This window comes from Cyprinus carpio, chromosome B21, assembly GCF_018340385.1.
Source record: "Cyprinus carpio isolate SPL01 chromosome B21, ASM1834038v1, whole genome shotgun sequence".
NCBI classification, from domain to species: domain Eukaryota; kingdom Metazoa; phylum Chordata; class Actinopteri; order Cypriniformes; family Cyprinidae; genus Cyprinus; species Cyprinus carpio.
Window position 1 is genome coordinate 2,013,239 of NC_056617.1, and position 13,115 is coordinate 2,026,353.

At 32.2% G+C, this 13,115-nt stretch overlaps 1 pseudogene; it reads left to right on the forward strand.

Annotated features, from left to right (window-relative positions):
- Positions 1-1,002: 1,002 nt before the first annotated feature.
- LOC109099350 overlaps positions 1,003-13,115 on the forward strand; it is a 16,879-nt pseudogene continuing 4,766 nt past the window's right edge.

Sequence of the window (13,115 nt, forward strand, 5' to 3'; positions counted from 1 at the left end):
TTCATTCTTTTTTTCTTGCATTGATATTTTACACATGTGTGCTGCACTTGGAACAAACCTTTCATTAACCAGACGAAGGGTTGCAGAAAGATGGAACATTTCCAGTACATTTCGGAAACATTCCAGCAATTTTAGAATCTTTCCAGGATTTTTTTGGAATCTTCCAGGGATTTTTGGAAAGATTCCGGAAATTTACTAGAAATTTTCCACCCATTTGCAATCCTAACCAGATGGTTCATAAAGAGAAAGTTACTGGAGTCATATTGTTGTTACATTTTGAAGTTAACTTGTTAAACACACACACACACACACACACACAAAATCTGGTCACTTGCTCTGAAAAAAAGTAAGTTTTTTTTTTTTTGCCAAATTTCGACCAGCTCTAATTATCACCAAATCTTGGATTATCAACTTGTTTTCATTCGATTAGTACAGGTTTTGTTTCTTTTTGGGACTGATCGATCATAGGCCTAATTGATCTGAAATTAAACCTCATTTTTAAATGAAAAAAAAAAAACATTATTTGCGTATCATTTTGGCGCAGGTGCATCAATTCAGATCAGCCAGGCTTACAATCAATCAGCTCCAAAAGATAAATTGAATAAACTGGAAATAAATAAAAATAAATTGATCGAATCCAAGATTTGATAATACAGCATAATGAGAAATGAATTGCAGTTTTGTGTAGGCCGGGAACACCGCAAGTATAAAAAAAGTGGGGGAAAAATCTCCAGAAAAGGACATAAATAATTAATCAGCACTTTCTGGAAAAAGACAGTCCTCTCCTGAGCAAAGTCAGTGCAATAACATTAATCAGCACTTTCTGGAAAAATGACCTGAGGATTTTTAATGCAATGCAAATCGCTTTGGTTATTAATGCTAAATGCATGAATGCAGATGTGTGTCTGGTTGCATTGGAGGAACACAGATCTGCTGTGCTGGTTTAATCGTGTTGTGTCACATGACTGTCAGTCGTGTGTGTGTGTGTGTGAGATCCAGCACCAGGCCTTCAGTAGTAACGGTGCGGGCGTTGGACTGGGATCAGGTCTGTGGTGGTTTACTGTGAGAGCGATCAGCATCAGAACACGAGGAGAAACAGCAGGGTGAGATCTGGATTCAGAGCATTCGTGTTTTAGAGCTCAGCACTCGTGGTTCTGATGGACAGAAGCTGTAGAACGGCTGTGTTTTGGAAAGCTTAGACAGTATTTTCTCTGTAAGTGATGCAGTTGACCACTTACCGGTATTTAACACTGTAAATACCTTTATAAACAATCATCAATTTCACACTACAAATTTTTTAGTAGATTTTTCAGAGTATGTTTTACAAGAAAATGCAGTTTGATTCTTTCTACTTAAAAATGTAACTTTAAAATCGGTGCCATTCATTTGTAATAATTTGTGTAATTTACTAGCAATTTTTAAGTTTAAATTATTTCGCAGTAAAAGTGTAGAAAATGCATCTGCTTTAGGATATTTGTGCATTTAAACTTCACAGATGTTGTGGCAGGTTTAACTATATGTTTTTTTAAACAGAACATATTTCACTATTTGCACAAATTGTTAACCCTTATAATTAAAAAAGGCACTTTCTTTCTTAGTTTAGCAGAGCATTTTCTCTTCTTTTTCCTCATGCCACAACAGAAAGTGAAGATGAACGCTGAAGTGCTCAAAATTGTGAATATGAATGGGAATATACTTTAGAGATATTTTACTCATAAGAATTTCTAGGGGTGCCAATAATTGTGTCCAACGTGTATTTGAGAAAAACATTTATTTTATAATGATATTTCCCCGCATTTTAAATTCTTATATAATATATTTGTAGTGCTTTTATGGGACTGGTTGTCTCACTTTATGCTCTCATCAGCTGTGTGAATGTTCTGCTTTCTTATTTTGTGTTTTTCAGTGTAAGAAAGTGTAAGTTAAAGACGTTTTGTTTGGTTAACCTTCATATAACCTCGAGATGCTTATTTTAGCAGCAGCACAAATGTCTGAATGTCTCAAAAATGACATGAGTTGAAGTGCATGAGAAAATAATCAGATTTTGTTGAAGATGTTGAGGCTTACAGAATCACAGATGAGACTTTTGTGCAAAAATAGGTGAAAGTTATTCCGGAAATGAGTTTTTACAGTGTTGGAAATGTTGCAATAGTGTGAAACATTTTATATATCATAATCTCTTTGTCTGTAAGTTTTTCTCTCACACACAGTATTTCTTTTGTGTTTCTCCTCTAAACGTCTCGAGCATGTGATCGCTGCTGATGCTCACAGGCTACTGTCGTCCAGATCAGTTCTGGGTTTCAGTATGTTTGTGTGTGTCAGTGATTTAAAGGAACAGTTCAGGCAAAAAAAAAAAAAGTTACTTTCTTTCATGTCGTTCCAAACCTGTGCAATCTTAAAAAAAAAAATAAAGGTTCCTTATTGGCATCGATGGTTCCATGAAGAACCTTCCCATTCCACAAAAGGTTCTTTATAGTGAAAAAAATGTTTTTGAGATTATTAAAATGTTCTTCATACTTAGAAAATAATGTTTTTTTTTAAGAACTGATCACTGGAATATTCTTTGGGGTAGACAGTTTGACTTCAGAAGATTTTAGGCAATATTTTGCACAAGTTATATGTACTACACTGAAAAAAAACAGTGTAGGATTTAATTTTTTATTCACAAATAATTCTTAAAGAGATGAAGTAGAAAGACTGAGAAAGATTTTACTTGTAAAAAATACTCCAATAATCTTTGTTGTATTTTGTTTTATTTACAACTTTTTAAAGTTTACAACAAACACACACACACACACACACAAAACATTAAAAAAAAAACACACACACACACACACACACACACACACACACACACACACACACACACACACACACACACACACACACACACACACACACACACACACAAAACATTAAAACATTACATTTTTTGGCTATCATTCCCTTCCATTGAATGAAAAGAGCAACCTGGGAAATGTATAAAAATGTATAATATATAGTATGTTATATTAATAATTTGTTCATAATTTTACATTTTTAATGTATACAAAAATCAGAGTAAAAATAAATAACAAAAAAAAAAACTAACAAAAAAAAAAAATCATAAATACATACATTTTTAATTTGATAAAAAAAACTTATAGACAAAAACAAAAAAAAAAAACTAATAAAAATGTCAGAAAATACTTAACTGAATGAAAAAGACAATATAAAAATTAATACAGAAAACCTAAAATTATTATTATTTTATAAAAGCTATAATAGTATCTACATAAACACAGTACACCAGTTAAAGATCTGTAAGTAGAGTTTGTTTCATCACTATTTCCTGCTAACTGCATCTCATTCACTTGTAAATGCTGTAATTATTGGTAGTGGGAAATCCAGGTCATGTTTTCCCACAGGCCTTTGCTCTCAGTCTCTAATTTGGCTGGCTGTTAGTTTGATTTAAAGTGTTTGTGTGTCAGAAGATCTTCTCCTCTGCTCAGCGAGAGCCCATTCTGCTGCTTTTTACCGTAACGTTCAACACAATTAATGTGCGTAATGTGATATATTTCGGAGTGAAACAGAAGGAAATCATGTAGGATGGGAAACGATAAAGCCTGTATTATGACATCATCACAGTGAACCAATCAGAGCGCAGTATGTGCTGTCCGGTCTCTGTGCAATTAAGACTGATATTCTTTTTCTGAATTAATGGTTTAAAAACTGTGTTTGCTTTGCTATCAACCACCTAGCAACTGTATAACAACATTCAGAACATGCTAGAATGACGGAAGAGGTTTTGCATGGATAAAAAGCACATTTAGTGATCTAGATTAATGAATCTGCTGTGTCTAATTGTCTAAATGTCACCGTTTGTCTGATCAAATGTCATGCATTAGACCTGCTTTACCCAGAATGGTCTGGAATGTTCCTGCACGTCTGCCTGACCAGCAGATTGGCTTGATTGACTACATGTAATTAGTTAATGAGCGAGACATTGTATCCCGAACAATACTAATGAAAGACAATCTGGTTACGTTTGACTGGAAGTGATGTGTGTAAAGTGCAGGTTCTGCTAAATTTGTTTAGTATCTGTTGAGATGTCAGAGGTCTCTGTTCTGTTTGTTGAGTTTGTTTTTAAGGTCATCTGCTTTGACCCTTCTTTCAGCTTAAGCTTATTTTCCTATTAACCAGCGTCTCTGACATAAACCATTGATCTGCTCTGAATGCTAAAATACTTTCTCATATGTCTGCTTTGTGATCAGAGCCATTGAGAAACAGTGAGATGCAGCACTAGCAACAGTTTCACTCTCACAGATAAATACTTCTAAAAACAGCTCAAGAGTCTTTGATAAACCTAATTTAAATAAAATAAAATATAAAACCATGAACTTATTTTTTCAGTAGTTGTCAAGACAACATTTTCCATTTAATTTAAGTTTAAGTACTAAAATTATTAACAATATAACTATAACTTTACTATATAGACGTATTTAATACATACATATATTCAAAAGACAAGAACAAAATCGCGAAAACTTTGCTACAATTAAAATTAATAAATACTATATTTGTATATTCAGTTAGTTGCCAAGGCAGCATATATAAATTTAGTTTAAGTTGAAGAACTACAATTACTAAAACTGAAATTAAAATAAAACTTAATAAAAACTAAATAGACATTTACAAAAAAAATAAAAATAAAAAAAATAAAAACTAATAAAAGTAACAAAAGCCAGAACAAAATTACTAACGCTTTAACTATTTTCCCAAAGCAATATTTATTTGTTTAGGTTGAAGTACTAAAATTACTAAAAGTAAAACTAAAAAAAAATAAACACTTAATTGACATATTTTAAAAAAATCATAATAAAATTAAAAACAAAAACTAATAAAAGGTACAAAAATGCAAAACAAAACTATACTAAAACTTTAACAAAAAACAAAATGAAAATGGAAAATACTGATAATAAATGCTATAATAGTATATTCAGTCATTTGCCATGGCAACATTTCTAAATTAAAAACATAGAACAAAGTTTGGTTTTTAAATTTTTGTACAGTAGGTTTGTGTGAGGTGCAGAACATAATTTAAGTTGTTAATCGCTAAAAATAAATTATCCGTATTATTGTCCTGATCCACTCTGTCAAGGCGCGCATTTCTCATTCAAACACACCTCACCAGAAACAGTAAAACAATTTAGTAAAAAATGTATTAAAATTAAATCAACTAATAAAAATGACAAAAGCACAAAATTACTAAAACTTTTAACTAGATTTAACTTAACTTCTTGAAAATGGAAAATACTACGATTAATAAATGCTATAATAGTATATTTTTGATCCTAAAATAGCACTGATTTCAGCAGCTAAAAGTCATTCCGAGCACCTTAGCAACCGCTTAGCACACCATGGCAACCAGCATCATGATTTTGTCTTTTGCTCAGGTGAACACATCATCTTCAGTGAATGCAGAAATCTAGTGTGTGATTTTCAGGGTTTGTCAGCCGCAGGGCTCATGGGAGGTTGTTCCAAACCTGGTGCAGGGGGTCTCTGGCCCGGTTTGGTCCCTGTGTAACATCGACCTCTGAGGGCTTTTCAAAGCACAGATAACCTTTCCACATCCCAACACACATAAAAAATACACACATAGAACATACACCCTACTGGGGGTGGTGGGGGGGTGTTTTATATGGCTGCATGTGTGTTTCTATAATACACTAGGCTTCTGCACAGAGCCGAAGTTGAATCCACATCAATCTGGATCTACTAAGCATGTGTGTTTAATCTAATGAGCTCAAGCTCATTGTGATGGGAATGAAAGAGCCTGAAGAGCACAGTGTGCCTGAGGTCAGATCTAAATCATATTAGATTGACTCTTTTGTTCAAACTTTAGTCAATACGTAATTGTTCAGTCTTCTCAGGCCAGTGCAGCGTTATTTAATTAAGGTGCAAACCAATTGCAAACAACAGAAAAACTGATTTTGTATGTAAATTGATTGACAACAGATGCCACATTTGTTTTCTGCTTCTGTTTGCTGCTTGTTATAGTTTCAAGTAAGATGTCTGGACGAATGATTTCTCTTTTGAAATATTAGTTGAAAAATGCCAAGTTATCTGCACAGGTCTGTTCTCAGACAGTTTTGAACAATGTGAAAGAAGTAATCTAAAAAGATGTGCATTGAAGGAGACCGAGAACACAACACTGGTCTCATGTTAAATTTCACATTTATGCTGTTAAGGTTTTACCAAATCCATGCTGCATTCCACAGTGCATGCAAGAAAATGTATTTTGCAATTGCATGAAAAAAAAAATGCATTTCATAATTGCACACACCAAAATGCATTTCACAATTAAATGCATCATAATGCATTTCGGAATTGTGTGCAACAAAACGCATTTGTAATAGAATGCATCATAACTCATTTCATAATTACAAGCAACAAAAAGCAATTTTCAGTTGTGTGCATCAAAATGAACACAAATATTATAGACTTCTGTCCCTCTGTCCATTTAAGCATTAAATGGTAAGTTAGCTAGAGGTTAACAATTATAATTCAATTGTTTTCCCTTCTGGTGTGTGTAACTACTGTACACCTGATTACGATGATTATAGGTGTGTTGCGCGATGGGCAGTGTGCAATTTAGTTGTTTTATTGTAGCTTACTGTATATTGTGGTTAGGTTAGTGATGGGTTGTTGTATGTATTTTATGTACGTAGTATGTTACTCCTATTTAAACAGCAGATATTATATTGTATGTGTGCAAGACAAATTTCCTTTGGGAAAATAAAGTTGATCTTAACTTATCTGTAAGCTCAATACATTCCTCAATTCATACAGTTCATTTTCATATCTGTTCAGTTTCCATGCATGCTGTCTCGGGTAATTGATGAATCTCATGAAACCTGTCAAGAACATGTTTGTGTCATGTTTTAGCCCAAAAGAAAATGAATGTGCACTGGTCAATTTTGAGATTTTGGTCTTGTTTCCATAACCTGTCTTGCAAAAATGCATATTTAGGTGTTTTTTAGGTATTTAGATTTCAGAGTTCAGTTTTAATATTTTAAAAGTTTGTTTCTCCACTTCAGCAGTGCTTACATACACCAAACTTAGCAGTTTTATTCCTATCTATATTCTTAATGTTTTTACTGAGGGGTTTGTTCATATATCATTCACACTGAATTATATGACATTTTACCCCTAAAACATGGTAAAAATTGTATGTATTCAAAGTATGTGAGTTTTTTCTCCACTTCAGCAGAACTTACACCAAACTTAGCAGTTTTATTCCTATCTATATTCCTAAGGTTTTTACTGAAGGGTTTGTTCATATATCATTCACACTGATTTATATAACATTTTACCCCTAAAACATGGTAAAAATTGTATGTATTCAAAGTATGTGAGTTTTTTTTCTCCACTTCGGCAGAACTTACATACACCAAACTTGGCAGTTTTATTCCTATCTATATTCTTAATGTTTTTACTGAGGGGTTTGTTCATATATCATTCACAATGATTTATATAACATTTTACCCCTAAAACATGGTAATTTTTTTATATATATTTAAATTACGTGAGTTTTTTCTCCTCTTCAGCAGAACTTACATACACCAAACTTAGCAGTTTTATTCCTATCTATATTCTTAATGTTTTTACTGAGGGGTTTGTTCATATATCATTCACACTGATTTATATAACATTTTACCCCTAAAACACGGTAAAAATTGTATGTATTCAAAGTATGTGAGTTTTTTTTTCTCCACTTCGGCAGAACTTAAATACACCAAACTTACCAGTTTTATTCCTATCTATATTCTTATTGTTTTTACTGAGGGGTTTGTTCATATATCATTCACACTGATTTATACAACATTTTATTTCTAAAATCATGGTGAAAAAGTATTTTTTTCTTTGCCATGTTGACATTATTTTCTGATTTTTGCAGTGATAAAACTTTAATAAAAGTTAAAAGACATTTACTGTGATGTAATTATAAAATTGCCATATTAACTTGTGATGTCTTATAAAATCTGATTCATTTTCTTGATGCAGAATATTTCTTCAGATTCTTGTGTTATAATGTGCGCTTAACATGACAGTTTCGCTGAGATCTTACGTTGTAGAAATATATGCATTGGGATTCAGTGAATCAAGATCGAACACAGACAGGAAGTGGCATGTTTTATTTTTAGGAGACGGTGAGGTTTAAGAGATGTGATGATGATGTGTGTGAGAGACACATAGTGCCACAGATCTGCTGATCATGAGGAAGCGTCTCTTGGTCATGTGCTGACGTGCCGCTCACAGATGAATGAAGCTCTTTTAATCTCTTCTGATGAACTCTAGTGAATGTGTGAGTGCTGAGCATTTGCTGCGGGCTGTGATGTGTTTACTGCAGCATCTCCAGCCCACACGTATAAATGAGATTATTTGAGCGCTGAAGAAATGGCCCCGGGGCCCACTGGACCCTGAGACCTTCTGAAAGAAAGAGAGAGAGAGACGCAGGTCCGTCACACTGAGATATTGTTCAATCTGTCTCTTTCTGGTTTCTTTGGCCTCGATGCGTGTTATTGGTTGAGCAATATTGGCTTTTTAATAGCGAGCAGAGTTGGCAGAGTTGTATAATTGCAGAATATATGTATGTGTGTGTGTGTGTGTGTGTGTGTGCATATGTACACACACACACACAAACACACACACACACACACACACACATACATATATTCTGCAATTATACAACTCTGCCAACTCTGCTCGCTATTAAAAAGCCAATATTGCTCAACCAATAACAAAAAAATTTTTCTTTTGCATTTGCAATACATTTTACTGTATACACACACACACACACACACACACATATATATATGTATATTTGAAAATAATATTTCTAAATTTTTATTGATAGTATAAAATATCAGTGTATATACACACAATTTTTGCTCAACTTTTTATTAAATATGTAATTTTAAGTTAATTTAACAGTTTCAATGATTGTCTCTTATTTACAGTACAGTTTTTCTGTCTTCTATTTTTTTATTTAATTGTGTGATTACAGTTTTATTTTAGAATTATTAAGATACAATTATAGATTTTACTAATTTTCAATCAGTTTTTTATATATTTTTATATTTTGTTTTACATTTTTTATTTAATGTTTTTTGTAATTTTACAACGTTTTTAGTAATTTTCAGTAGTTTTTTTTTTTTTTATAGGTCTGTTTAGTTTTTATTAATTATTATTTCTGTTTTAGTTGCAATTATTTTAGTACATTGTTAAAATAAATTAAAATAAGAAATTTTGCCTTGGCAACTACGTGAAATTATTTTATTTTAAGTAATGAAATAAAATATAGTTTTAGTTAACTGTAACAACCCTTGTAATATCATTGATTTACTTTGGTTTCATATTTCCATGGAGTTTGTTTGTATGTTTGTTGTATTGATTTATTGTGGTTGCTGTTTCTTGTGCAGGTTCGGCTCCAGCAGCACTATGACCGATGGAGATTACGACTATCTGATCAAACTCCTGGCTCTCGGGGACTCCGGAGTGGGCAAGACCACCTTCCTCTACCGCTCGACCAACAACAAGTTCAACCCCAAATTCATCACCACCGTGGGCATTGATTTCAGGGAAAAGAGAGTGGTTAGTGTACGCGCTGCCGTTTGTGTCTGTTGGCTGGACGGCTCTTGAGTTATGAGCTTTGATGTTTCCTGTGAGTTCAGCCCTCTATCCTCACATAATTGGCTCATAAGTCAGTGTGTGTGTGTGTGTGTGTGTGTGTGTGTGAGAGAGAGAGAGTGTGTGAGGGTGATAAAGTTTATTGATGTGGATCATAAAGTGTGAAGAGCCGCACACAATGGACTTCACACACTCCAGCGGTATTAAAAGAGCAAATCTCTGAGACGCAGCGAGCAGATCTGAGCTGACGGGAGTCGGAGCCGCGGGAGCGATGTTTATGTTTATATGTGTGTGTGTGTGTGTATGTATGTATGTATGTATATATATATTAATACCACTGGAGTGTGTGAAGTCCATTGTGTACAAATAATCTAACTACAAGCAACAGCACAAATATATACAGTAGAGCAAATGTAGGTCTAACATGCAGAAATGGAATAATCAAATGTAAAATAATATTGCATATTTGTCTGTATAAATTAAATATTAATCTTTATTAAAGGTACAAAAAGCTATTCAATTAAGAGCAAATTAAGTGATTTCCTTGTTTTTGCTGCTTGATGAACATTTAAAGGTGCTGTCACTTTAAGAGAATGCACTGATCCAGCACACTGATACTGTACGTTCAGCCGGCTATGTCTGCTAGGATCCTTACGGACATTTTGACAATTTTTGTGTGAATTTGATTCAAACACAGTACTTGAAAGAGAATATTTGCATGAATTCTGAGACGCAGGTTTGCACGCACGTATCTTCTCACAGTGCATCCGAGTGCTTATTTGCATCTTCTGGCTCTTAAATGTTTAAACTGACAAGGCTTAAATGAGTTTAGTTTAAAGACAGAGAGCAACTTGTGCTGTTCAGGTTTCGTGCTATCAACACCCGGGTGATGAAGCATCAGTGACTGCTCATAATCGAATATATGGCATTCGCATTGAACAGAGAGTCAGTGGTTTGTCCATGTTTTTCTGTTAATCGCTGTTGTTGTGATGTATCTCGAAGCCAGAATGAGTCCATCAGCAGAAACATACATTAGCCAAACTGTCTGTTTTACATGCTGTTATTTCTAACAAATCATATTACAGTACATTGTCAGATTTAAGTTGAACTGCATTTCGAACCATGGGTGGATATATAAAATCTCTTCTCCTTTCACCACTTTTAAGCCATTTAAGACAAAAATGTAAGACTTAATTTATATTATTTATATATTTGTATGTTGTTTGTATAATTTTCATTTATATGTGCATCTATAGAACAATAAATAGTTTTCATTTTTAATTGAAATTGAATGTATGAAAAAAGCTACACAAGACCTTTATGAAGGTTATGAAGGTGATTCAAATGAATTGGTGAGTCAGTTTTTGAATTGAATCAGTGAATTTTGAACTGATTCACAGGTAAATTCAACTCTTTATAGAAGTATATATATCAGACGTTATTAAAATATCTAATTCACATTAATAAATACAACAATAAAACAAGATATATAATTACATATAAATTACATATAAAATATATATATATATATATATATATGTATGTATGTGTGTGTGTGTGTGTGTTCAAAAATAATTAAAACATATGAAACTGAATGCATGTTACAAAGTATCTAATTTTCATTTATATATGCATCAATAGAACAATAAATAGTTTAATATATGAAACTGAATGCATGTTACATTCCAATAGTTTAACTATAACTTTATCAGCTAACTCACTCAAGTCCTCAGCTGTTGCTCCAGAAGATGGTTTATGTTAATGTATTATTTATAATTATTTAGATACTATTGTAGTATTTATTCATATTTTAAATTACCTTTTTTTTCTTATTTGTCATTTTAATTTTAATTTTGAATTAATTTATTAGGTGCTTTTGTCATTATTATTATTATTATTGTTATTATTTTTCAAGTTTTTTCAGTTTTAGTTTTTGGAATTTTAGTATTTTATCTTAAACTTATTTTTATTTCAGTTATTTGCCAAGGCAACATTTCTGATTTTCTTTTTCATTGCATTATAAATTGCAGTTTTATATTAAGTTTTAGTAATTTTATGTGCTTTCAACATTTTTTATGATTGCCATTTTTAATAATATTTTAAAAAATAATATAATACATCAACATATTTAATTTCTAATATTATTATATTTTATTTCTACTTCATTGGTTAACAAACTTTTTTTTTTGTAATAGTGTCAGTTTTAACAAGAATGCAACGATTTCACTCTGACAGAGTTTGTAGAGTTTCAGTGTTTTGGATTGAATGAATGTTCATGACTCACAGTAACACAAGACCACCAGCTCTTCACTGTGTGTGTGTGTGTGTGTGTGTGTGTGTGTGTGTGTGTGTGTGTGTGTGTGTGAGGACGTGAAAAGCCTGTATCCACCCACTAAACGAGCCTGCGCTGATCTGGAAAAGATCGATAATGAGAAAGAGGCCTGAACTTCTCAAACACACTCTCAGTATGAATCATCTGAGCTCAGAAACACACACGAGAATCAGAGACACGCGGTCACATCATGTCAGGAACAATCCTCCATTATTCTGCAGCATTAGAAACACAATCTCATACATCTATGGGCTCCTTACACACAGTATTTCACACGTTTCCACATGATTATTTAGTGCCGGACCCAAATCCTGATTTATTTCAGGTGTCTGCAGTATCTTTCAGATTATTATTATTTGAAATTACATTATCTTTTTTCTACTCACTTTAGTATTACTACTGTTTTTTAAATAGTTTTAATGTAATTGTTATTTCTTCTGTAAGCACACGATTATTTAGTGACAGACACACATTTCAGATGTTTATTTATTTAACATTTTTAGTTATTAGTTTAATCTATTAATTGTTACATTATCCTATTCTACTTACTTTAGGGCTGTCATTATTTATTTATTTGTCTATTTATTTTAAATCTCATTTTTATTGTTTTATTGTAATTTGTTTGTAAGCACACAGTTATTTAGTGCCAGACACGAAACCCTGATTTATTATTTCAGGTTTTTTATGATCTTTTTCTATTTTATTTGTTTGTTTGTTTACTTACAATATTTAGTTTCTATTTAATTGTTCCATTAACTTTTTCTGCTTTAGGACTGTTCTATTTATGTAATCATTTACATTAATTTTTATTATTTTATTGTAATATGTTCCCCCTTTAAGCATATGATTATTTAGCGGCAAATGTTAAATCCTGATTTATTTCAGATTTATTTATTTAAAATATTTAGTTTTTTTTATTAATTGTAACAATTTCAACATTATACTTACTTCAACAAACTTCAGTACTTTACTTATCTATTTATCTATTTTATTTATTTTAATCTACTTTTTTTCATTATAATATGTTTCTCCATGTAATCACACGATTTTTTTGGTGTGTTTTATGCTCTTTTTCCTACGGAGACTCTTTAAATGTCAGAGATGAAGTGGG